This window comes from Boleophthalmus pectinirostris, unplaced genomic scaffold (genome assembly GCF_026225935.1).
Source record: "Boleophthalmus pectinirostris isolate CB_2022bp ecotype Guang Dong unplaced genomic scaffold, ASM2622593v1 HiC_scaffold_8, whole genome shotgun sequence".
Taxonomy (NCBI): domain Eukaryota; kingdom Metazoa; phylum Chordata; class Actinopteri; order Gobiiformes; family Gobiidae; genus Boleophthalmus; species Boleophthalmus pectinirostris.
In genome coordinates, this window is record NW_026571515.1 from 7,009,624 (window position 1) to 7,036,207 (window position 26,584).

Here is a 26,584-nt window from a genome sequence, read left to right on the forward strand (position 1 = left end):
CACTTGGACTCAGTCTTGTCTCGATCTTGAAGGTGTTTGGACTCGGTCTTGTCTCGATCTTGAAGGTGTTTGGACTCGGTCTTGTCTCAGTCTTGAAGGTGTTTGGACTCGGTCTTGTCTCGATCTTGAAGGTGTTTGGACTCACTCTTGTCTCGATCTTGAAGGTGTTTGGACTCACTCTTGTCTCGATCTTGAAGGTGTTTGGACTCGGTCTTGTCTCGATCTTGAAGGTGTTTGGACTCGGTCTCGTCTCAGTCTTGAAGGCGTTTGGACTCGGTCTCGTCTCAGTCTTGAAGGCGCTTGGACTCGGTCTCGTCTCAGTCTTGAAGGTGTTTGGACTCACTCTTGTCTCGATCTTGAAGGCGCTTGGACTCGTTCTTGTCTCGGTCTTGAAGGCGCTTGGACTCATTCTTGTCTCGGTCTTGAAGGCGCTTGGACTCGGTCTTGTCTCAGTCTTGAAGGTGTTTGGACTCACTCTTGTCTCGATCTTGAAGGTGTTTGGACTCGGTCTCGTCTCAGTCTTGAAGGCGCTTGGACTCGGTCTCGTCTCAGTCTTGAAGGTGTTTGGACTCGGTCTCGTCTCAGTCTTGAAGGTGTTTGGACTCACTCTTGTCTCGATCTTGAAGGCGCTTGGACTCGTTCTTGTCTCGATCTTGAAGGCGCTTGGACTCGGTCTCGTCTCAGTCTTGAAGGTGTTTGGACTCGGTCTTGTCTCGATCTTGAAGGCGCTTGGACTCGCTCTTGTCTCGGTCTTGAAGGCGCTTGGACTCGTTCTCGTCTCAGTCTTGAAGGCGCTTGGACTCGGTCTTGTCTCTGTCTCGAGGTCTGACACTCAAGTAAGTAATAAAATGGAGATAGATTTATAAAAACGTTGATATATATGTGCCAAAATAACTATAAAATACAAATAAATGTCAATTACAACGATGGTCTCGATTTGGTCTCGATGGGCCGTGAATTTGGTCTTGTCTCGGTCTCGACCTTTAAACGTCTCGGTCTTGTCTCGGTCTTGACCCTCAGAGGTTTTGGTCTTCGCCCGGTCTCGGGACTCTGTGGTCTTAGACAGGTCTTGGTCTCGATTAGTGCAAAACTACTAGAATCATTTGGATAATTTCAGATCTGGATTTGCCCATCTCCACTGAACTGAAGTTAAAAGGTGGCGGTTCACGTGAAAACTACCACTACATGACATCACAAGGTGGAACAGACCAGCTTTAGATTTAGACAGACTAATAATAAAGATGTTTTTGACGAGGTAACAACATTTTAACATGGCTTAAAGCTCACAAGAGTCAATTTTGCGTAATAATACAGGACCTTTTAAAGCGGCTGTACCTGATTAAGTAGGAAGATCATTTTAATGCCAATCTGGAACATTCCAGGCAAAGCAAAAATATCTCAGTGGAGACGAACAGGTGGCAGAAAAGTTTACACAGTGCAAATTTAAATGAATACGCTCAAGTTTTGATTTTGTACACTATTTGACACACACGCTGTATTTCCACTGTCATTTTTTTAGCTGGATGTAAAATATGACTTGCGACCACACTGTCAAAGGAGGAGGCGGCGGAGGTTAAACTTGTTTTTATCTCACGCAAACCCTTCGCTTCATCCTGATAGTTCATGTTCAGAAATGCGTTATAGGTTTGTTTACTTCGTTGAGTTCAAAATGACGCACTTTGGGCCACGCCGTTAACGGTAAAAGCTGGACTGAACATTTTCATTTGCAGGTTTTTGTACGAGGACCATAAAGGGATAAAAGCATGGCAATTCCAGCTTTTGTTAGACACGTTGTTGGATAATATTTAAGAAATCAACAGTCAGGGACTATTCCAGACAGTTGTTTCTCTCTTAAGATGCAACATTAGCGTGGAAGAAACTAAATGGGCGGGGTTTATAGTTCAGACTGACACATGTTCCTCAGTCATGGTTCAAAAATTGGTTCAATGTTTTTTTTTCATCTACTTTAAAGAGACAGTGCAGAGTTTTGGACATAGGGCCTCTTTTCCTAGTGAGCCAGAGTGTCGGAGACGTTTGGAGACACTTTTTTAAATATTCCATCCAGTCCTTGTATTTACAGAGATTAGGGTTAGGGTTAGGTTAGTTTATTCGTACCCGTAGGTAAATTTGCTTTGCAGATTTGAGAGGCAGGCCCCACATTTCACATTTCATTCATCCACAAAACACGTATAAAAACACAATTACAAAATAAAGTGTTACAGAGCTCCAGTGCAGAACGGTTTGTTCCATAAACAATTAGTTAAATTTATCCATCACGCTTGGCTAAATTCACAATAAATATTAAATATGTTAAAAACACACAATCTTAGATAAATAGATGACAATTTATTCATAAGTACAATAGCAGCCGGAACGAAGCTCCTTTTAAACGATTTGTTCTAGATCTTGGGACTAAAAGCCTCTGACCGGAGGGAAGCAGCTGAAACTCTGAGTTTAGTGGATGTTGCACGTCTTTTAAAATACTCTGGGACGTCCTCTGTAACTGTCTCGAGTACAGAGAGTCCAGGCGGCTCTGAGGATGGACAATCACCTCACTCGCCCCGTTTAACCAACTGATTCAGGGAGTTCTTGTTTTTAGCAGAAATGCTCCCAAACCATGAGACCAATGAAAACCATGAGATCACTGGTGTCTTACCCACTCCACAAAGACAAACGAACAAAGCCAAACGAACAAAGCCAAATGAACAAAGCCAAACAATCCTTAAAAAAGAAAAGTAAACCAGTTGTACTTACCTAACACATATATGTACCAAAATAACTATAAAATACAAATAAATGTTGAGAATTACAAAGATGGTCTCGATTTGATCTCGATGGGTCATGGTCTCGACCCTCAGAGGTCTTGGTCTTGTCCTGGTCTCGGGACTCTGTGGTCTTAGACTCTGTGGTCTTGGTCTCGATTAGTGCGGTCTTGACTACAACACTACTAGAATCTGGATTTGGATAATTTCAGATCTTGATTTGCCCATCTCTGCTGTACTAAAGTTAAAAGTGAGCAGTTAACATGAAAAATACCACTACATGACATCACAATGTGGAACAGACCCGCTTTGGAGATGTAGACAGACTAATAATACAAGGTAATAATAATAATAACATTTACATCGACAGTCTGGCGTAATAATTGTTTTGCTTCGGGTGTTTTGTGGAGTGGGTAAGACTGTTTTTAGTGGCAGGATAAACTATGGACATTGACATGCACTAGTCTAGCACCAGCGACCTCTGCAAATACAAGGACTGGATGGAATATTTAAAAATGTGTCTAGGAAATTAGGTCCTATGTCCAAAATTCCAGGCTGTCCCTTTAACTGTACGGAGCCTTTAAAGACTGAAGGACTATGTGTGTTTTCTGTTAACTTCCACCTGCTTTTGTATTGGTATTTTGCAGTGACGTTATGATGGGTTTGTGCTACATATATTTGACTAGGCTCTGTTCACGTTTACCAGAAGACGTTTGGAAACATGCACATGACGATTTCCAGTGTAGTTACCGACAATGGGCGTGTCATAAAACCGTGGATTCAGCAGCAGCAGCAGCAGCAGCGTCTTCACAACCTGCCAAAGCTTTCCACGGGGGACGGGACTCTAATCGCGTCTTCGATGTCACTCACAGGCAGCTGGTTGGAACTGTTGATCTGCTGAACATAACATCTTTTTTATGAAGTTAGGCAAATTATAATACACCAATTGATAGGCAATTTATAAAAGGAAAAAAAGAAAGAATACAATGACATCTAGATCAGGGGTGTCAAACTCATTTTGGTCCGGGGGCCGTATCCAACCGGATCAGAAAACTCATGGCATATAAACCCCAAAATAACAATAAGTTTAAATATTTGTGCAGAAAAACACAAATCTATTACAGAAATCTTTTTTAATTGATGAACTCTTTCTTTTACAAAATATTATAATATTATGAACAACCTGAAACTTTAAGAAAAATACAATTTCAACACAAAGTTTTAACATGAACTTGTTTAACATTAACTTGTATAAAAATAGGAATAAGTAAATTTTTCTTGGAAAATCCTGCACTCGGCTCCACTTTTCTCATGTTGGACATTTTTCTGATGAGGGTGTCACGGTCAACAGTCAAAACGATCGTCCTTTAAGAGCGTTTGGAAAGAGACAAGTCTTCATTTGTGCTGCTCTGGTGGGAGGGGCCACGTACAGAGACGCTGGAGACGCTGCTGTGATAAACACCACAGAAAATTAACAAGATTTTAATAAAAAGCAGAATTTAAATATTTTAGTAGAAAATCAGTCGAGGGCCAGATTAAAGGTCTTGGAGGGCCGGATCTGGCCCCCGGGCCGCATGTTTGACACCTGTGATCTAGATAAAGAAAACCGATTCCTCCCTTCGCGATCAGAGCCCAAAGGAAGTCGTCATCCGCATGTTTCCAAACGTCTTCCGGGTTTGTGACGTAAGCGTGAATAAAACCTACAGGTGGATTGTTTATCAGTTATCACGAAGACACCAAAAACACATTAGCGGACACTGTCAAAAGTTTTATGATCTGAAAGTCTGAAAACTCAAGAATGTTCAACAAATATTCAACTATATTTGACCATAATTTTATTTGAGAGCGATTTGGAAATCTCACCTTTTTAAAGTCCGTTCTTTCTGGTCAGATGGTGTAAAAATGAAGCTCTGATAAAAGTTTAACAAATTTTCAGATAGAGCAGTGTCTATTTTTGGCATCAAACCCACCGGAAAGTTTGACAAAAAGTATCAGTAAGGAATATTCCAACACAAACAAACCGATGTCAGACATGTTTTAGAATCTAATCAGTTTCTGCACCAAGACTTCTTTTTAAATGTTCACTTTTTGCGACTCTGACAACATTTTACCCTCTCCCCTCCTCCTCTTTCGTCCGCTCTGTCCTTTAAAATGTCTCATGTCACTGTTTCACCGATACTAGTCAGACTCACTCTCCCATTTCAGACCACGTCACAATAGAAGTAGCTTTGTTAAGTCGAATGGGTCCTTATTCTGCATGCCAGGGCATATTGTAATATAAATAGAAGTGTTTTATGCCAAATGTGCTATTTATTCAATGCAATGCAATTATAGTGGCCTGAATAGTGCACATGTATCTGTTAAAATCCCCCAGGGCTGTATACAAAAATGGGCATGGATTTTTGAACACGGCGTATTTAAGAAAAGCTTAATTTGAACTCTCTCTTTCATTGATTTTTAAGCAACTATTAACTTTCTGATAATGGAGTAGTGTTGACAAAAATAATTAAAACAATTTTGTTCTGTTAAGGAAGCTGTATTTGTATTTGTAATTCCTCTAAACCTTCTTTTAAGACGGTCAAATCAAGCAGCAAATCACTTCTTCTCTGTTAATTAAAACACAGGTTGGATCACACATTTTAATAAAACACAGTTAAGATCATTATATTTAAGATTTTACTAAAGATTTTACACGTTGGTTCCCAGTTTGGACAATTTTCAGGTTCAAAATTTTACTTTCTGGTTGAAAATCTTGGTGTTACACTTTTTTTCTCCCTTTCTTTATTAAATACAAAAACTGGAATTAAAACAAAGGTTATTAAAATACAAAGAAATACAAAGAAATGATTCTAACCTCCTCTACCCTCTCTTATCCAAAAAGGGATTTTATAACTGTTTCCCCGCAGCCATGGTCCTAAATTCCTCTAATATACGCAGAGATTATTATTTGACAATTACATTTATAAGAAAGCGCCTTTATTTGGTTGAAATCACGTTTAAACTTTCAGAAAAATGTGTTTTGTTTTTCTAAGTATGAATTTTGTCTAAATCTTGGATCGAATACTCCCCATTGTGAAGAACTCTCTACTTGCTGTAATTTTTAACATGTTTTTCAAGTCTGCTTCACAAATTGCTTCTTGATTTTTGTAAAACTAATTATATTTACAACATGTATTATCCCACTAAATTAAGCAGAAATGAGAGAATCATAAAAACATGTTACACGCACTTTAAAGACGCTGTATTTGTTTTTTCAGTCTCTCCTTTAAACCGGTCAAATCTACAATCCAGCACCAAATACATTTTCATGGATCGGTTTCCAAGATATCGGTCCATTCGATATTCCATTTTGGTCCATAAATTGGTGTAATAAGATGATTTACTGACCAATTAAACTATTTTTTTTACAAAGCTGTTATTTTTAAAGGCTTCAATTGATGTAGACTAGAGTATTGACAGATACTTAAAGCTGCATTGTGTAACTTTTCTGATGGGTCCGTCAAATGCGTCGGTTTTGGAGTCGTTATTGGAGTCGTTATTGGAGTCGATATTGGAGTCGTTATTGGAGTCGTTATTGGAGTCGATATTTGAGTCGTTATTGCTTTGTCTGGGATGTTTCACAGTACGGCATTAAACCTTTCTATTGTCATGGAGACCAAACCCCAGGCCAAGTGACAGGTCAGATCTGCGGAGAGGCGACCCCACTCACAGTCAGAATGTCTGTTTTTCTAGGTATTTTTGAGCTGTAAAACCACCTGTAATTGAATAAATATAAGCTCGATATGTTTAATTTCATACTGCGGAACATTCCAGAAAGAGCAATGACGTCTCCATAGAAACAAGCAGATGATGGATCCCCAAGCAAAGTTACACAGTGCGTCTTTTAAAGCCAAAATATCACGATCAGAACTGAAAAACCTGCGTGCATTTCTGTTAATTTGTATATTTAATTGAAGATTTTTTATTTTTTTTTTAAATTCATAGCGACTTCTCTTTGGCCTAAATATTCAAAATTAATACCAGGTTTGTTTCTATATTTTGTGTGGTGTTCTGTGCCCATTTTTGATACAGTCCGATGCTTCAAACGTGCCATATTTTTGTGTTTACTTGTTTACAGTTGTTCTAATGTGAAATGAAGTGTCCGGTCCAATGCATGAGCGTTCTGTGTGCTGCTTCTGTCTGAAAATACAACTAGAGTTTACAATGTTCTGGGGCCACTCAGTATTAAACATGTTCAACTGTTTATACTCTCAAGTCTTTTTCTTTATCATTTAAGTCTCTGTAATTTTCCTCTTAAAGGGTCAAACTTTCTCGTCTCCATGGAGATGTTATTACTTTGCCTGGAGAGTCCCACAGTTTGGCATTAAACATATCTAGCTTTCATTTTTTCATTTACAAGTGTTTTTAGAGCTTAAAAGTAACTAGTAAGTAAAAAGTAAGTAGTAAGTATATTTTTAATGCAAGCGGGTTTGCCTCTCCACAGATCTGACCTGTGACGTGGCCTGGTGGTGTCACCCGTTTGTCTACATCAGTCGTGTCAAACTCAAATTCACCAAAACCAGAGGACCAAAATAAAAAATTGGGACTAAGTCACGGGCCAAATTAAATATTTACTAAAACATTTCAACAACATCTGCATGTTTTCTTTTGTTTTGAGATATGTAATGTTAAACCTTTTCTTATTAAAATAACATTGAATCCAGAACAAGCGTAATATAAAATATCATATTTTCCAGGGTATTAGACGCGCTCTTAAGCCTCTAACCCCATCAAAAAACAACCACGCACCCACAATCCAGAGCGCCCCATACACGAATCCGCTCGGGTGTCCCAGCACGACTTCAGTAAACTACAAAGCCGCAGACGCAGAACACACAAACACACACGGAGCAGACAGCGACCACACAACAAAACACACCCACAGACACACTCATCACCCCACGCCGACGAGGAACGGAACTGAGGAACGAACCAAAAAAGCGAGCGCAATGTGCCTTTCTGAGCCACAACTGAACAACTGAGTCACTGCGAACACGCCGACAATCTGTTGGTCCCAGACAGCACCTCCCTACACGCCACAACTGAACAAGGCCCAGAGTCACCGTGAACGCCACAAACAAACAAAACCACTGACCCATTCAACTGTTGTGTTTCGTTTAAAGTCCAGTGCGGTTTATTTGTGAAAAAAGTTTGAAAATAGACCATTTAATGACAGTGCGTTTTATAATCCAGAGCGACTAATAGCCCGGAAAATACGGTAATAACAACATTTAAATAAATAATGCATCTATAGTCGGCGAGCCAGCTCTAATATATTTGATATGATCTCATGGGCCAAATATAATTATATCACGGGCCAAATTTTGCCCCTGGGCCTGAGTTTGACATGTCTGTTTTACATGGAAATAAATAAATAGATAAAAATTAATGCTATACTGTGTAACATTCAAAGCAAAGCAATGTCATATCTGTGGAGACAAGCAGGTTTAAAATACAGTAATTAAAATGCTAAAAAATAAAATATTGTTCTTAGAAATATCAGTATAAATTTCAACATCACTTTAAATACTATAATCGTGACTTGCAATGTTCTTTTTAACCAAAAGGTGTCACTGTTTACCCGTCTGTCATACTTTTCTTCCCTGTATATAATCTACCCAGTCTTATACATAATTTTCCTATAAATTTACTGCAAAAATAGTCCTTTTAAACTGTCTTTTACATTTAAAAACATATCATTGTTCAGAAATAGACTTTTACTGTCAGCTAAAACAAAATTAGTCACCCTCCAGACTGGCCTGTCCTGAGCTCCTTTTAAAATAATGAGCATCTGTCTGAGTTTTCCCAGAATGCTTTGTGCCTCAGAGCTGTTTGTCTTACGTAATGACTTTAATTATCCCCACTACACGATTCGCAAGAAATATTCGGGCTTTGAGTTTGGCTTTTTCTTTGTGACACGTCATTTTAAACAGATAAAATACACACACTTTATATCAACTTATTTTCTTTTTTATTAACTTATTTCTGAAGTTGCAGACGTATAAAGGGCAGTCCTGTTTTTTTAGATTTGTCCTCATTTATTCTCAAAACTTTAATCTGTCATTTTTAGACCTGGTTTAGTTTTCTCAAGTCACAGAGCCACCCCAACGATTTGCATTTAATGAAATTCAAATTCTTTTCGATTTGGCAGTTTTATGTCAAAATATTCAAAATTGTAAATCAGATATTCAACTCGTACGAAAGAAAACTTGTTTCAGTTTCAGTCTTGGTTAATCCTGACAGTGTGTAGTCGTACGAGCAGCACGGAGGAGAAGAGAACAACAATTTACACTGTTCTTTATTCAATACGAGGCTGTCAAAATGTTGCCTGGGGTTTGGGCCCTGAGGCTTTCTGGTAGTTTCCCTGTTTTTTAAGATATTTTTTTGGCTGAAATTCATATGTTAAACTCGATGAGACACATTTTGGTGAGTTAAAAAATGAAAACGTAGTACAATATTTCCTAAAATGTGTATTACAGTGCATTATAAACCTGTCGACATAAACATCAGTGCTGGAGCGGTCATTGAGTCATAAGTTGGCGGTGATTCCAGATCATATAGATCAGGGGTGTCAAACTCATTTTGGTCGGGGGCCGTATCCAACCTACTTTGATCCCAAAGGGGCCGGATCAGAAAACTCATGTCATATAAACCCCAAAAATAACAATTCAAGTTCAAATATTTGTGCAGAGAAATCTATTACAGAAATCTTTTTTAATTGATGAACTCTTTCTTTTACACAATATGATAATATTATGAACAACCTGAAACTTAAAAAAAAACATGCAATTTCAACACAATGTTTTAACATTAACTTGTATGCAAATAGGAATAAGTACATTTTTGTTGTAAAATCCTGCACTCGGCTCCACTTTTCTTATGTTGGACATTTTTCTGATGAGGGTGTCACGGTCAACAGTCAAAACGATCGTCCTTTAAGAGCGTTTGGAAAGAGACAATGTCATTCATTTGCTCTGGTGGGAGGGGCCACGTACAGAGACGCTGGAGACGCTGCTGTGATAAACACCACAGAAAATTACAAATATTTTAATAGAAAATATAATAAAAATATTTTAGTAGAAAATCAGCCGAGGGCCACATTAAAGGTCTTGGAGGGCCAGATCCGGCCCCCGGGCCTTATGTTTGACACCTGTGATATAGATGAATGCTGTCGTTGTGTCCTTGGGCAAGACACTTAACCCACTTTGCTCCCAGTGTCTGCGTACACTGGTGTATGAAAGTGTGCATGAGTCGGTGATCGGTTCCTTAATGTAAAGCGCTTTGAAATGCCCTGAAGGAGGAAAAATGCTGTAAAAATGTGACTATACCACAAGATATAATGATGTTCTAATCACTCTTTAATTTATACGTAACAAAAAAAAACAAAAAACAGCAGCCACCCCACGGGCTCAGTGTAGCAAAACACAGGAAAAACTGGGAACATAAATGAACTGCTCAACTAATTATCCCAATCGTATCCATCCATCCCAATCTTGCAGCAACAGCATAATTTTAAAATGTAAAAAAAATGGCTTCAGTGTGTGTGATATGATAAAGTCTCATGATACGGTGCAGCCTGACGACGTCTACATAATCTGAAACGCACAGGGTTCTGTGAATAATACACTTAGATTTAGACAGATTTTATTGATCCACGAGGGAAATGACTTGGACACAGTAGCTCACACGTCACAATATATTACAATAACATAGAATAAAAATGGTAAAAAAAACTTCTAAGTAGCAATAAGTAGCAACGAAAAATAGCAAGAGGCTCATACAAGGCCTAATTAAATAAATGTATATGTACAAGTAAGTAAAAGTAAAAAACAAACAAACAAACAAACAAAACAAAAACAGAAATATAGTACTACCAATAAGAGGTCGTAAGGAAAATAGGAAAAGGGTGAGTTGTACAGTTGTAGGGAGTATTATCTGTTACATAAGGGTGAGTTGTACAGTTGTAGGGAGTATTATCTGTTACATAAGGTTGAGGAGTTGTACAGTTGTAGGGAGTATTATCTGTTACACAAGGGTGAGTTGTTGTACAGTTGTAGGGAGTATTATCTGTTACATAAGGTTGAGTTGTACAGTTGTAGGGAGTATTATCAAGTTGTACAGTTGTAGGGAGTATTATCTGTTACACAAGGGTGAGTTGTTGTACAGTTGTAGGGAGTATTATCTGTTACATAAGGTTGAGTTGTACAGTTGTAGGGAGTATTATCAAGTTGTACAGTTGTAGGGAGTATTATATGTTACATAAGGGTGAGTTGTACAGTTGTAGGGAGTATTATCAAGTTGTTGTACAGTTGTAGGGAGTATTATCTGTCACATAAGGTTGAGGAGTTGTACAGTTGTAGGGAGTATTATCTGTTACATAAGGGTGAGTTGTACAGTTGTAGGGAGTATTATCTGTTACACAAGGGTGAGTTGTTGTACAGTTGTAGGGAGTATTATCTGTTACATAAGGTTGAGTTGTACAGTTGTAGGGAGTATTATCAAGTTGTACAGTTGTAGGGAGTATTATCTGTTACACAAGGGTGAGTTGTTGTACAGTTGTAGGGAGTATTATCTGTTACATAAGGTTGAGTTGTACAGTTGTAGGGAGTATTATCAAGTTGTACAGTTGTAGGAGTATTATATGTTACATAAGGGTGAGTTGTACAGTTGTAGGGAGTATTATCAAGTTGTTGTACAGTTGTAGGGAGTATTATCTGTCACATAAGGTTGAGGAGTTGTACAGTTGTAGGGAGTATTATCTGTTACATAAGGGTGAGTTGTACAGTTGTAGGGAGTATTATATGTTACATAAGGGTGAGTTGTTGTACAGTTGTAGGGAGTATTATCTGTTACATAAGGGTGAGTTGTACAGTTGTAGGGAGTATTATCAAGTTGTTGTACAGTTGTAGGGAGTATTATCTGTCACATAAGGTTGAGGAGTTGTACAGTTGTAGGGAGTATTATATGTTACATAAGGGTGAGTTGTACAGTTGTAGGGAGTATTATCTGTTACATAAGGTTGAGTTGTACAGTTGTAGGGAGTATTATCTGTTACATAAGGTTGAGGATTTGTACAGTTGTAAGGAGTATTATATGTTACATAAGGGCGTGTTGTTGTACAGTTGTAGGGAGTATTATCTGTCACATAAGGTTGAGGAGTTGTACAGTTGTAGGGAGTATTATATGTTACATAAGGGTGAGTTGTACAGTTGTAGGGAGTATTATCTGTTACATAAGGTTGAGTTGTACAGTTGTAGGGAGTATTATCTGTTACATAAGGTTGAGGATTTGTACAGTTGTAAAGAGTATTATTGTTAGATACGGGCGTTTTGTTGTACAGTTGTAGGGAGTATTATCTGTCACATAAGGTTGAGGAGTTGTACAGTTGTAGGAGTATTATATGTTACATAAGGGTGAGTTGTACAGTTGTAGGGAGTATTATCTGTTACATAAGGTTGAGTTGTACAGTTGTAGGGAGTATTATCTGTTACATAAGGTTGAGGATTTGTACAGTTGTAAGAGTATTATTTGTTAGATACGGGCGTTTTGTTGTACAGTTGTAGGGAGTATTATCTGTTACATAAGGGTGAGTTGTTGTACAGTTGTAGGGAGTATTATCTGTCACATAAGGTTGAGGATTTGTACAGTTGTAAGGAGTATTATTTGTTACATACGGGTGTTTTGTTGTACAGTTGTAGGGAGTATTATATGTTACATAAGGGTGAGTTGTTGTACAGTTGTAGGGAGTATTATCTGTTACATAAGGGTGAGTTGTTGTACAGTTGTAGGGAGTATTATCTATGAATGTAGTCCTGTGTCTCTCACTGTTTGTTTCAAGTGGAGGAGTTCAAGTATCTCGGGGTCTTGTTCACGACTGAGGGGAGGATGGAGCGTGAGACTGACAGGTGGACAGGTGCAGCGTCGGCAGTGATGCGGTCGCTGTATCAGACTGTAGTGGTGAAGAGGGAGCGGAGTCAAAAGGCGAAGCTCTCGAGTTACGGGTCAATCTTTTTTCCTACCCTCACCTGTGGTCATGAGCTCTGGGTAATGACCGAAAGGACAAGATCGCAGATACAAGAGGCCGAAATGAGTTTCCTCCGCAGGGTGACTGGGCGCTCCCTTAGTTCTGGATGCCTCCTGGGCTCCTTCCTCGTTAGGTGTTCCGGGCATGTCCCACTGGGAGGAGAACCCAGGACACGTTGAAGGGACTATGTCTCTGGCTTGGGAACACCTTGGGGTCCCTCTGGAGGAGCTGGAGGATGTGTCTGGGGTGAAGGAAGTCTGGGAGTCCCTGCTTAGACTGTTGCCCCTGCGAGCCGTATTAAAATGTTCACACAGCCTCGAGACACTCCAGGCTTGTGTGTCAGTATCTGCTGCTCCTGTTACTCCCGCACCACTGTCACTTCACTCTACTGCGCATGTCTCCTGCAGAAAAAGCCGCTGTCCTGCTGCAAGTAGCGAAATATTCAGCCAAAAACAGTAATCGAGCAGCAGAAAGAAAGTTTGGAGTGAGCGATAAACTTGTGAGGGACTGACGGAAAGAGGGGATGGAGAACACAGCTTCACGGCGGCCGGGGCTGAGTCTGACGACAGCTACACAGAGGAAGAAGCGGCGCTCTGTTTACCTCCGGAGGTCACGGAGTTGCTCAGAAGTGACACCGAGGAGCTGGAGGATGTGTCTGGGGTGAAGGAAATCTGGGAGTCCCTGCTGAGACTGTTGCCCCCGCGACTTGGCCCTGGATAAGCTGAAGAAAATGGATGAATGGACGGATATCACGGTTATTTCTGTTATTTATACATTCCTATTAACATGATTCCAATTTTTAAAACTTACCGTTGTCACTCTTTGGTTTGGTATCTACAGTTATGCCTTCTTTTGAGTCAGCCTGTGTGCTCCATAAAATACAACATCAATAATTAGTACTTGTGATTACATTTCACAGTTAATGCATTCTTAATGAGGAGCTACAGAAGAACAAATATTTGTACAGAAGCCCAACAGGACACATCGATTTAACATTGTTTCCTGATTCCACCCAATCTCCAAATAGTTGTCATATGTTTCTGTCAGATTTTGGGGTCCTGTTTGGGCCTGTGCTTCTGGATTGGGACAGTAATTGAATAATATTGAAGCATATCAAATTAAATTGTATAAATGAGTTTTCTGAATGGAGCTAATTGCTGTGTTTTGCTGCAGGGTTTTTAGTTGAGTCGTGGAGCGTTCAGGGGAGGTCCGGGAAATGGAAAAAGAAAAGTAATAACGTTTGCCCTCAGGATACATTATATTGCCTTTTTATGACCATTCGAATGTACAGCTCCTTTTCATTTCACAGTGAACAGAGGGAAAAATCTCTCAGAATAGACTTTATGTAAATACAGAAAGCAGTTTTGATGGGCTGATCTGGCATAGAATATAAGATTCATTTTGTATTTTTTGTTAAATTCACCTTGTTTGATTTGATGAGGCACTAGACCAGGGGTGTCAAACTCATTTTGGTCCGGGGGCCGTATCCAACCGACTCTGATCCCAAAGTGTCCGGATCAGAAAACTTATGTCATATAAACCCCCAAAATAACAATAAGTTCAAATATTTGTGCAGAGAAACACAAATCTATTACAGAAATCTTTTTTAATTGATTAACTCTTTCTTTTACAAAATATTATAATATTATGAACAACCTGAAACTCTAAGAAAAATACAATTTCAACACAATGTTTTAACATGAACTTGTTTAACATTAACTTGTATAAATAGGAATAAGTACATTTTTCTGGGAAAATCCTGCACACGGCTCCACTTTTCTCATGTTGGACATTTTTCTGATGAGGGTGTCACGGTCAACAGTCAAAACGATCGTCCTTTAAGAGCGTTTGGAAAGAGACAAGTCTTCATTTGTGCTGCTCTGGTGGGAGGGGCCACGTACAGAGACGCTGGAGACGCTGCTGTGATAAACACCACAGAAAATTAACAAGATTTTAATAAAAAGCAGAATTTAAATATTTTAGTAGAAAATCAGCCGAGGGCCAGATTAAAGGTCTTGGAGGGCCGGATCTGGCCCCCGGGCCGCATGTTTGACACCTGTGCACTAGACATTTCTAATCAAAAAAATTTAGGACGCAAGAATCGTCTCTTATTTGTTTAATAAAAACTCCTCAATGAGCAAATATGTCAAACCTGCTAATCGATGTAGTTTAGGCTTCCACGTGTTTTGAAATGTTCGATTGATTGTCTTATATCTGTGTGAAGAAAGGAGCTAAAACACTACATTGAAACTAACACACCCTAGTTGTTTACAGGAAAGAGTATCTGTTGAACTAAGGTGTGAACTCTTACAGTCATTCATGCCAATTATTGTTCATCCCATTACCAAATTTGGTTGGAACTTTATTATATTTCAAGCAGTGTTGGGGAGTAACAGATTACATGTACCAAAGTTACGTAATCAGAGTACAAATTATGAGTAACTGTATTCAGTTACAGTTACTGTTTCAGTGAGTGGTAATTGGATTACAGTTACTTTGTTGGAATAAATGGATTACAGGGCGGTAATTTTCAGTTTTCCCATTTTGGGCTAAACCAGGACTAAAACCAGAACTAAACTAGAACTAAACTAGGACTAAACTAGAACTAAACCAGGACGTAAACCAGAACTAAATTAGGACTAAACTAGGACTAAAACCAGAACTAAACTAGGACTAAAACCAGAATTAAACTAGGACTAAACCAGAACTAAACTAGGACTAAACCAGGACTAAAGCAGGACTAAAACCAGAACTAAACTGAGACTAAACTAGGACTAAAGCAGGACTAAAACCAAAACTAAACTAGGACTAAACTAGAACTAAACTAGGACTAAACCATGACTAAAACCAGAACTAAACTAGAACTAAACTAGGACTAAAACCAGGACTAAAACCAGAATTAAACTAGGACTAAACCAGGACTAAACCAGGACTAAACTAGGACTAAACCAGGACTAAAGCAGGACTAAAACCAAAACTAAACTAGGACTAAACTAGGACTAAACTAGAACTAAACTAGGACTAAACCATGACTAAAACCAGAACTAAACTAGAACTAAACTAGGACTAAAACCAGAATTAAACTAGGACTAAACCAGGACTAAACTAGGACTAAACCAGGACTAAAGCAGGACTAAAACCAGAACTAAACTGGGACTAAACTAGGACTAAACTAGAACTAAACTAGGACTAAACCAGGACTAAAACTAAAACTAAACTAGGACTAAACCAGAACTAAACTAGGATTAAATCAGGACTAAAACCAGAACTAAACTAAAAAGCATGACAATATCAAGTAATCCAAAGTATTCAGATTACATTACTCACTTTAAGTAATTTAATGGATTACGTTACAAACTACATTTTGGTGTGTGTAATCTGTAATCTGTAGGGGATTACATTTTAAAAGTCACCTTCCCAACACTGTATTTAAGGCAGTTCCTTGCTGACCTTTCACAAACTCACGAGAATCCATCTTGAGAGACGCCCCCTTTAAAGTTAGTTGTCAGGGTGGACCAATCACGTTGCAGCGTTGATGTTTGTGCGAAAGCCAAAGGTGAAGTGTCCAAACCGAGCCCCGGGGTCTAAAAATCGCCGCCCATTTAAGTCAATGGGCCGAGCTCAATGGCGCATGATCCCAGATTCGTCTTTAGCCCGGCGAGGTTCTTCCGGTGGCTCTGGGCCGATGGAGCATGCGCAGTGGGTAAAAATCGCCACAAAATCTGACATTTTTGAAAGTTGTAGGGTGCTCTATCAGCAGAACACGAGCAGTTTGTGATTACATTGCCACTATCAGAAAAATCTTGTTTCAGCCCGGGGGATTTTTTCCGCTGTAGTACCAGTGAGTGGCCATTACATCAACTGGAGGCAACTGCAAGCAGCAACACCCTGTCCAGTTATTTTAATAGATCCATGGTCCAAACGAACCAAAACAAACATGACGACGCCAGCAGATGAGCTTCGGCCTTTTTTAGTCTCACAGGGACTATTTTGTTTGTGAAAAAGATGCATTTGTGGCCAGTGAAGATGTCTGTGCTTTTCTCTCAACTGGATGTAACTAAAGTTTGATTTTTCAGACGTTTCGACCAATCAGATTCAAATAGTCGTCATGATGTTCTGTGTTTTCAGGATCTGTTTCAGCCGTTCAGAGCCTTTCCAGACTGATCATGTGTATGTGTAATTGAATTCAGAGTGACACACGTATATCAGTCTGGCGTGAGCTCGGTTAGTGACCTGCAGAACCTTGTCACAACTGAAGAAGCTACTTGGAAAACATATTCACACTTTAAAAACTCATGTCCAGGTCACAGAATTCCATTTTCTTTTGCACTATTACACAGACATCACCCTTTAATGTATTTTTCTGACCTGCGACTTATACTCCGGTGCGACTTATATATTAAAATTTTCATACTGACAGCTGCAAGAGGCTCTTCTATTTTAGTAATATTATTTCAAAGCACCGTATTTTTCTGACTATAACTCACACTTATTTTCATGGTTTTGGTGGTCCTGCGACTTATACTATTTAAGTCATATTAAAATTTTCACACTGACAGTCGCGAGAAGCTCTAGTCTTGTGTGTGAGTATCTGCTGCTCCTGTTCCTCCTGTACCACTGTCACTTGGCTCTACTGCGCATGTCTCCTGCAGAAAAAGCCTCTGTCCTGTTGCAAGTAGTGAAATGTAGTAGTGTAATCGAGCAGCAGAAAGAAAGTTTGGAGTGAGCGATAAACTTGTGAGGAACTGACGGAAAGAGGGGATGGAGAACACAGCTTCACGGCGGCCGGGTCTGAGTCTGACAACAGCTACACAGAAGAAGAAGCGGTGCTCTGTTTACCTCCGGAGGTCGAGGAGTTGTTCAGAAGTGACACAGAAGATGAAGAATTCAATGGATTTAGTGATTTGCAGTGAGATGGAGAGTTTGGTAAACTTGTTCTGTGGTTTATGCAATAATCATCTGAAAAATTGTTCAGATAATATATAATAGCCGCGATATAATATAACAGCTTGTTGTTCTCAGTTCTATTGAGATGAATTTTAAGATGAAATGTCGGTTCCTGGTCTCTGATTTTAGAAAATAAATTTCCCCCAGAAAGTGCGACTTATATATGTTTTTTCCTTTTTCATTACTCGTTTTTTGGCTGGTGTGACTTATACTCCGGAGCGACTTAGGCTACGTTCAGACTGCAGCCTGAAGTGACCCGAATCTGATTTTTTTGGCCCCTATGTGACTTGTATCTGATCTTTTAATGTCAGTCTGAACGACACAGATCTGATTTTTTCAAATGCGACCCAGGACACTTGGATATGTGCTCCTGAAACCGATACATATCTGATCTTTTGATGTGCAACTTCAGTCTGAACGGTCAAAGTGCATTCATCTGACCTACACGTTATCAACAAGACACAAACGTCACTATTCTGTCCTGAAGTAGGCGAAAATTGTTAATGAACTCCGTGTCACTGAAGTGAAGCACATCACCACTCACCACTCTTGGCTCCGTCTCCACATCCACACGTTCCTTTCAACGGACGTCGCTGCCGCTGCCCCACAAAACACCACGACCAAAAACCTCGTCCTTCTCCTTCTCAATCTCCTCCTTAAAACAAGTAAGTTGTTCATGTTCTGGCTCCGGTACGAGAGGAACTTTAAAATCTCCAGGTGCTCAATGCTCGCGTCCATGTTTGGACAACTTCCGTAAACACAGAGCACGCTCGCTGTGGATGACGTCATTGTGTCTCCAGTGAACATGCGGGACACTTTCGGGCCGTTTAAAGTTCACACAGGGGATCACATACAAGTCACATTTAATTGGAAATGTGAACAACCTCGCAAAAACATCGGATTTCACACAAAAATCGGAATTGAGCTTTAAGCCCTGCAGTCTGAACATAGCCTTATAGTCCGAAAAATACGGTACTACATTTTTGCGCCAAAGGTAAAAACAAATAAACAAATGTGGAAACTGATGAAACCTCTGTAAAGGTGGTGCTGGGACAGAGGAAGACTGCAAGAGCTGAACACCAGACCGCAGGACCATGTTACGGGTAAGATCTGTGGAGACATTTTAGAGCTATCAACATCTGTAATAGAAATTTTGCAAGACAGATACATGTTTAATGCCGTACTGTGGAGCATTCCAGGCAGAGCAATAACATCTTCACAGAGACAAGCAGGACAACTCCATTAGTTCACACCCCAGGACAACTCGGAGCTTTCTAAACTCTACACGTACAGTCTTTGAGAATGTGATGATTGATGAGCGCACTTTAATGGGCAGTGAGTTGGTGCAGCCCTGGCCGCTCCAGTGCTTAAAACGCCCTCCTCCCGCCCCTGCGAGCGGAGATGGAGGGCTTTAATCTGATCAGCCCCGGCGCAACAGCTGTCAGCAGCAGTCGGCCTGTCTCTGCCCCGCTCCCAGATAATGCCCTGACCACAACCGTCTCTCTCTATACACCCTTTCACCCCTCCACTCCTCCTCCCTTTCTCTCTACCTCTCTATCTATCTCTCTCTCTCTCCGCCACCTCTACCCTGCACCCTTTTATCCAACATCGCCACCCTTCACCCAGAGATATTTACCCTACTTCTGCAATCGTCTGTTTTAAGCTGATAAAGAAAATATATATAACAATGAGGTGGGGGATGTATTGAGTCAAAGCCGAATCAATAAAATACTGTGTACAATAGAATTTTCTACAGTAATATTTGATTTTAATGTGTGAGTAACTGCAAAAAAACGTGATAAAAATAAATAAATAGAAACGAGAACATTGAATAAACTGAAATTTTACATACACAAGCACTAAAGGTGCATTGTGTCATTTTTCTCGTGGAGGGGCTGTCAGATTCTTTTCTCCGTAGATAAGTTACTGCTTTGTCTGGAAAGTTTCACAGTATGGCATTAAACTTTTCTATTATCACGGAAACCACACCAGAGTTACAGGTCAGATCTGTGGAGAGTAGGGTGACCAGACGTCCCTTTTTACCCAGGACAGTCCCAGTTTTGAGCCCTGTGTCCCCTGTTCCAGCAGATTTATCCAAAACCTGTGATTTGTCCCAGTTTTATAGAAGAAATAATGTCCCAGGTGCATAGGCGGAGTTTGTGGAGGCAGGAGGAGCACTGCCCCCCCTAGAGGCTGAAATATGTCATGACATGGAGTCTATAATATGGCCAATAAAAATATTTACTTAATTAATTAATTAATTATTTATATGTCAATAAAACAAAAAGATTGTATGAAATAAATGGGCCCGGTCAAGCAGAAGTAAACAACAAGGCCAAAAATTCAAGTTAATGCATCTGATATAAAAATGTATTGAACAGATACATATGTACTCTAGTTTATGAAACTGTTGACCTTTTTTCTGTACCATTTTTAGTTCTAAAGTTACATACGTTTTAAACAGACCAGGTATGAAACATGGAACAAAAATTATTTCCCAAATTTCAAAGACCTGCAAATCATGTAAATAAATGGATGTATTTCATCATATCTTGTGTTATTCCATCTTTGAACTGTTGATGAAGGTACATGATAAAAAAAAAAAAAAGTATTTAAACTGATGAAAGGACTGACATATTTTATAGAAATAGTTTCCTTTCATTTTGAAGTAATATTAAAGTATTCGGAAGAAAAAAGCGACAAATTATGCAAAATCATGCACCTTCTACTTGTTTGCACAATTTTCCCTCCGTTATTTTTCCCTCCGTTACCATGACCTTTCTTAATAAAAAATCTAATGACTCAAAAAGTACGAGGTTTTTCAACCTAATCTTGTACCATATGGTAGAAAACTATATGAAGCAAATATTCAAACCAGTTTGTTAAGGATATGTAAGTGAGAACCAAGAGTTATCACTGTTTATATTTATTGCCCAAAAAGTGCTGCATATTTCATTCCCTCTGTTACGACATGAGTTTTTAAATTTGTTGTCAACAACTTGAAAGAATATCACAGGTTTAACTTTACCCTGTTGGAGTGTAACTCTTTCCTACATTCTGATACTTTACTTATTTCAATAGTCCCTCTAGTTTCTGAATAAGAGACATTTGAATGTAAAAAATCTGCCCCTGTTTCCCTCCGTTACCACTTGACCAGACCCAAATATGTAATCATTTTGAGTAGTCATGAGAGATTGTGAAGTTGAGTCGATGTTGGTTTCCCTCTCATTTTAGCATTCAGTCGATCGTTCATTCATAGCATACTTATCAGTGGATATTCGGCGGACCAAATGGATATTTTTAAAATGTCCTCCTTTTTCAACTACAGTATCTAGTGCCCTGATGTTAAAATGTTTGCCCCCCCAGCGCAAAAGTCAAACTCCGACTATGCCCAAGTGTCCCTATTTTTGATGGCAACAGTAAAGAGAGGCATAAATCATCGTTTGTTTAGGTAAAATACAGAAAAACTGCTTAAAAATGACCAAAACACAAAGAAAATTTGACTATACTGACTCACATTAGTGCCGAGTACATAACAATTTTTCTTAATTACGCACTCGTTTCACAACTTTATTCTTACCAACGAACCCAAACCGGGGATGTCAAAGTTTTTTATTTTGAAAATCTGGTCACCGTAGTGGAGAGGCGACCTTGCTCACTCTCAAAAAGCCAGTTTTTCTAGATAATTTGGCGCTATAAAACCATCTGTAATTGAATAAATGTAAGGTCGAGCTGTTTAATGTCACACTGTGGAACATTCCAGGCAGAGCAATGACGTATCCACAGAAACAAGTGTAACGGGACTGGATCTGCCTCTTCCTGCTTGTATCCATGGCAACTGTCCTTCATTTTGTTTATAATAATCTTCCACAGTATGGCACGAAACATATTTATCTGCACGGAGAATTAACTTTCTTACATCTCATTTCAGGTTATTTATTTAAAAACGTTGAGTGCACTTGTCTCACTCCACATTCATTAAGCAGGATACTGTATTACATTAAATACACTGTAGTAGTATTTGTTTGTGGGACGGGTTTGCCCTGTTAGTGACTCTTCCCCGGTTCACTGTAAGTACAAGAGGATTAGAGTCGTCCCGCGGTAATGACAGACGCAGGAGTGAAAACCGTGAATGGACCATTAAAACCACTTCTGCAGGATTTAGGATCTCGTGCATATTTAGAACTGAGAGAGGATAAGTCCGGTCAGTTATAATAATAATCAGTGTTGGGAGTAACGCGTTATAAAAGTAACGAATTACAGTAATGCATTACTTTTTGCTGTAACGCAGTAATGTTACGGCATTACAGGGGAAAAAATAGTAATATTTTACTCGGTACAAATGTGAGTAACGCGCATTACAATGTTGTTTTTTTTTAACCTGGACTGAAGTGGTGTTTTTTTCTTCATACAAATTCGCTAAACTCACCTCGATATCAGCAGCGGTGAAACGCCGGAGATGCGCCCTCGTAGACCTTCAGGTGACCGCGGGCGAAAGGACTGACAAAGAACTCCACGCTGTTTAGACCTGGTTTAGACCTGGGTCAGTTCTGGTTTAGACCTGGTTTACACTCGTCCCTCCCTCTATCGCAGTTCACTTTTCGCTGTCTCGCAGATTTTTTTTTTTGTGTGCAATTTTGCATGCCTTTTTTTTTTTTTCATTGTATGAACACGTGTTGTGTTCCTCCCGCTGCGTCCTGACTGGTCAAAGGACTCCTGTCTCCTGTACAGTACAGAATGTGTTCAGCTGCCAAATTTAAATACATGTTCAGTCTCTAGCAGTGTGATTCTGAAGTGCTGTACGGTTGCAAGTTTTCTCCCCGACGAAACCCACAACGTCGACGAAACGTTCTGCACCGACAAAGGCTCCTGCACTCGCACCCAAAAGGCAGAGGAAGATGCAAACCATCACACAAAAAGTTGGACTTCTGGACACGCTGAAGGAAGGTAGAAGTTACGCGCTGTAACAGACTCTTGCACCGGCTCGGGTACCTGCAAATAATTGCTGAAATCAGGGCCGCGAGCCCGAAGCAGCAGGGTGACAGCCGCTCTTACCTCCGTGAGGTGCGGAGCAGAGCCGCTCCTTTCTCCTGCGTCACCTTCGAGCCCGTCCCTACAGTGAGTCCTGTTTTAGTCCTAGTTCACTTCTGGTTTAGTCCTGGTTCAGCTCTGGTTTAGTCCTGGTTTAGACCTGGTTTAGTCCTGGTTCAGTCCATATACAGCGCAAAAGTTATTTTGGTGAGAGTAACTTAAAGTAATGCAATAGTAATGTAATGCCTTACATTTTAAATGCAGTAATATTGTAATGTAACGAATTACTTTGAAATGACAGTAATAGGTAATAAATAACGCATTACAGTTTCAAAGTAACTTGCCCAACAGTGATAATAATAATAATAATAATGACACGTAAATAATAATGTTTTGAACCAGTGACTCCAAGCTGTGGAAAGAAACAAATGGAAATGTAGATTATGACCCGTGTCTGGTTTCGTCAGGAATGGCATCTGGTTTAAAGGTTGTATAGAGGATTTTTTTAAGGGAAGAGACATACAGCGACAGTCCTTGTGCGCATTCAGAATTACTGTTGAAGTTTCCTGTCTAGAAGTAATTCAGCGACCGACGCGTCAGTTTTTAGACCCTTCGTCTGCTTCGGTCGCGCCATCGCTGGACGAGATCTCCAAGAATCACCTCAGTTTGGCTTTGCTCCTTTTTCCCCTTCTCTTCTTCTTTCAGCGACCTCAAAAACGGACTTTCTTTTGCGGCGAACCGGTCGTGGATTCTCGTCCGCCGTCGCGACAAACTTTGTGCGAAATGCGAGGAAGCGACAGTTCGAAAAAGCCTCTAAGAACCGCTGCGTAAACCACGTAATCCCCGCGCTCCGACGAGTCAGTTATACTAGGGAGTTTGATTGACAACCCAACAGCCAATAGAAAATGAGGGAGCCTCGTTTTCTATTGGCTGATGTTTATCTGGCCTCACTACGTCCACAGTTGATAGATTTTCGTTCTTTTTTTTTTTTGGTCATCATAATTACAAAGCTGCTGCGTCTCTGTAATGGTATTTTAATCTTTCACTGACAGTTTGAAACAAAAAAAAAATCCTCCATACAACCTTTAATAATTCCCTATATCCTCATTTGACTTTTTTTTGATAAAGGCTGTTTATTACTAACCCCTGAGGGAAAACAATGAAATAGAAATAGCAACACAACACAATATTCATACTGTATTATTTCAGCAAGTAGAATATGGACAGTTTTCATTCATGTTCTGCTCTTTCAGATGGGAGGGACCTGAAAACTCCATACAAGATTTTGAAAAAAATATTCAAATCCTTCATATTTAGGATTTTTTTTTCTTTTAGGATTATTCTGTTCCATCTTGTAATGTCATGTGGTAATATATGAAGTGCTCCACTGTGTTTTCAAACTCCATACACCTTCACTAGAATCATTTTGATCAAATCAGACCTGGAATTGCACAATCTCTACTGAACTAAAAGTAAAAGGAGCTGGTAACATGAAAACTACCGCTTCACGACATCACAAAGTGGAAGAGAGCATTTTGAACACATAATATCTGGTTCATAGTATATAAAAAAATATTTAAATATAATATACAGTGTCTCCACAGCTTAGAGGTGAATCTGACAGAGCTCCTCATAGGACACACGAGAGCAGGGGTCTCCAATCTTTTTTGTCCGGTGAGCTACTTTTACAAAACAAAAATGCTACAGAGGTACTAGTTTTAACAAAAGTCACAAGAAGAGCCACGGCGAGTCTGAGTCTTTTAGGAATAACCATAGATCATAATTTAAACTGGAAATCACACATAAATACAATTAGGAACAAACTATCCAAAGTGATCGCAATTATATATAAATATAGATATACCCTAGATAAAAACAGTCTTTTTATTATATATAACTCGCTGGTAATGCCCTACATAACCTACGGTATTGAGATTTGGGGCAATACATATAAGACGAATACAAAGCCAATCTTTACCCTGCAAAAAAAGGCAATAAGAGCATCACATTATCAACTTATAACGAACCAACCAATGCATTATTTATAAACCTTCAAACGCTGAAATTTAACGATTTAGTCGACCTTTACACTCTTAAAATCATGTTCAAAGTAAACAACAATCTCCTGTCGAAATCTTTACAGAACATGTTCAAAATCCGAAAGAGCCGATATGAGCTCAGAGGCACGACCATGTTTATTAAAAAGAAAATCAGAACAAACATTATGAAATTTTGTAAATCTGTTAAAAGGGTGGAGCTCTGGAACAACTGTACAGAAAACCTAAAATTGTGCACCACTTTCTTTCACTTCATAAAGAAGTTTAAATGTTTAACTCTGGACAGAAACATGAAATATGAGACTTAGTTTGTGCTGTAGAACTTTGTTGTTCTGTTACTGATTAGTTTGTTTCTTCCTGCTGTATTTATGAAGATGAACTGGTGTCAAGATGAAGCTCTGACAAAGGAATAAAGGGTAAAGGCATAATAAGCTTAAGCTTCAGCCTGCACCTTTTCGGTCTGTGTATGTTAAATATGACTGTTTATGAATTAATGTCATAATATACCTGTGACTGAAATAAATAAATAAAAAAAGATAGAGTACAGTTACATGCCTATAATAAAACATAAACGATTATCCATTTATTAGTGTACATAGTTAGGCATCAAAATGATACATTTACAGTGATAATAGGCATTTAAACAGTCAATTAGGGATGGGCATTCGATGAAATTTTCTTAATCGATCGTCGGAAGAATTAACGATCGATTATCGATTAATCATTAACGTTTTTATATTAAAATGATCATCATTATTATTACTATCTGCACTACTAATCTGCATAAATAAATTCAACTTTACGACATATAAACCGTAACGACTCTAGAGCCACATCAGCCCGTTTGACATTATAATGTGTTTAATTCAGTTTTGTTCAAATCTCACAGAAACAAAACTTAAAACTGCATCGCTAATTTGCATAAACTAAGCGAAGATAAAACTACAGCTCTTGTGTCGCTGATGCGGTTCATTTTCTGTCGGATTAAAAGACATGATTTAGTGGAATACAGGTTAGTGTGACCAGATTTGCGTTTGTCAAAACCAGGACACCGTACGGGGGGAGGGAGGTGGGGACTCGTCATCGACATTGAGCGACTCTCACCTGGTAAAACTTTTTCCCACTGGACACAGAAACATATGTGCTGCTTTATACACTGTGCACATGGACTCACACTTGTCCCGAACGCAACGGAAAGTGTGGAATTTCTTGTACAAGTCATCGTTAAATACACATTTGTGCTTCGGTACGTTGCAGACTGACCGACTGTTTGTGTCTCGCTCCTTCTGATGCAGAGAGACACATGTACAGACCTGTTTGGTCACACTACACACAGCAACCTACATTCGGTTTGTTGATTAAAATGAACGTAATCGATGAAATTCTTAATGATCAATTATCGATTAATCATGCAAATCCCTACAGTCAACTTGTACTTATTGAGTACAATACGTGTAATTCAGAAATCCTTTGGCAGACTACTTGGAAGGGGGTGGAGAGCTACAGGTTGGAGACTCCTGCACTAGAGCTTGAATGATTTGACTTCTCAGATCATGGTTCTACACATAAATGAATAAATACAATATCTGATTGTGACAACACAGGGTCTCACACCACAATTTACAAACATTTCAGAACATTACAGAACCTCGGCACTTTCAGTAATATTCTCAAAGAGTCATTAGAGGCCACGGTCAAACTCTGCAAACTCTTTTTCTTGTAGC

The 26,584-nt window shown here is 39.3% G+C and overlaps 1 long non-coding RNA gene across 1 annotated transcript; it reads left to right on the forward strand.

Annotated features, from left to right (window-relative positions):
* The first annotated feature begins 40 nt into the window (after positions 1–40).
* Positions 41–7,005, forward strand: LOC129412436 (uncharacterized). The gene is made up of 2 exons (XR_008633734.1): positions 41–197; positions 792–7,005. It is a non-coding gene; the product is annotated as an uncharacterized LOC129412436 (long non-coding RNA).
* Positions 7,006–26,584: the final 19,579 nt, after the last annotated feature.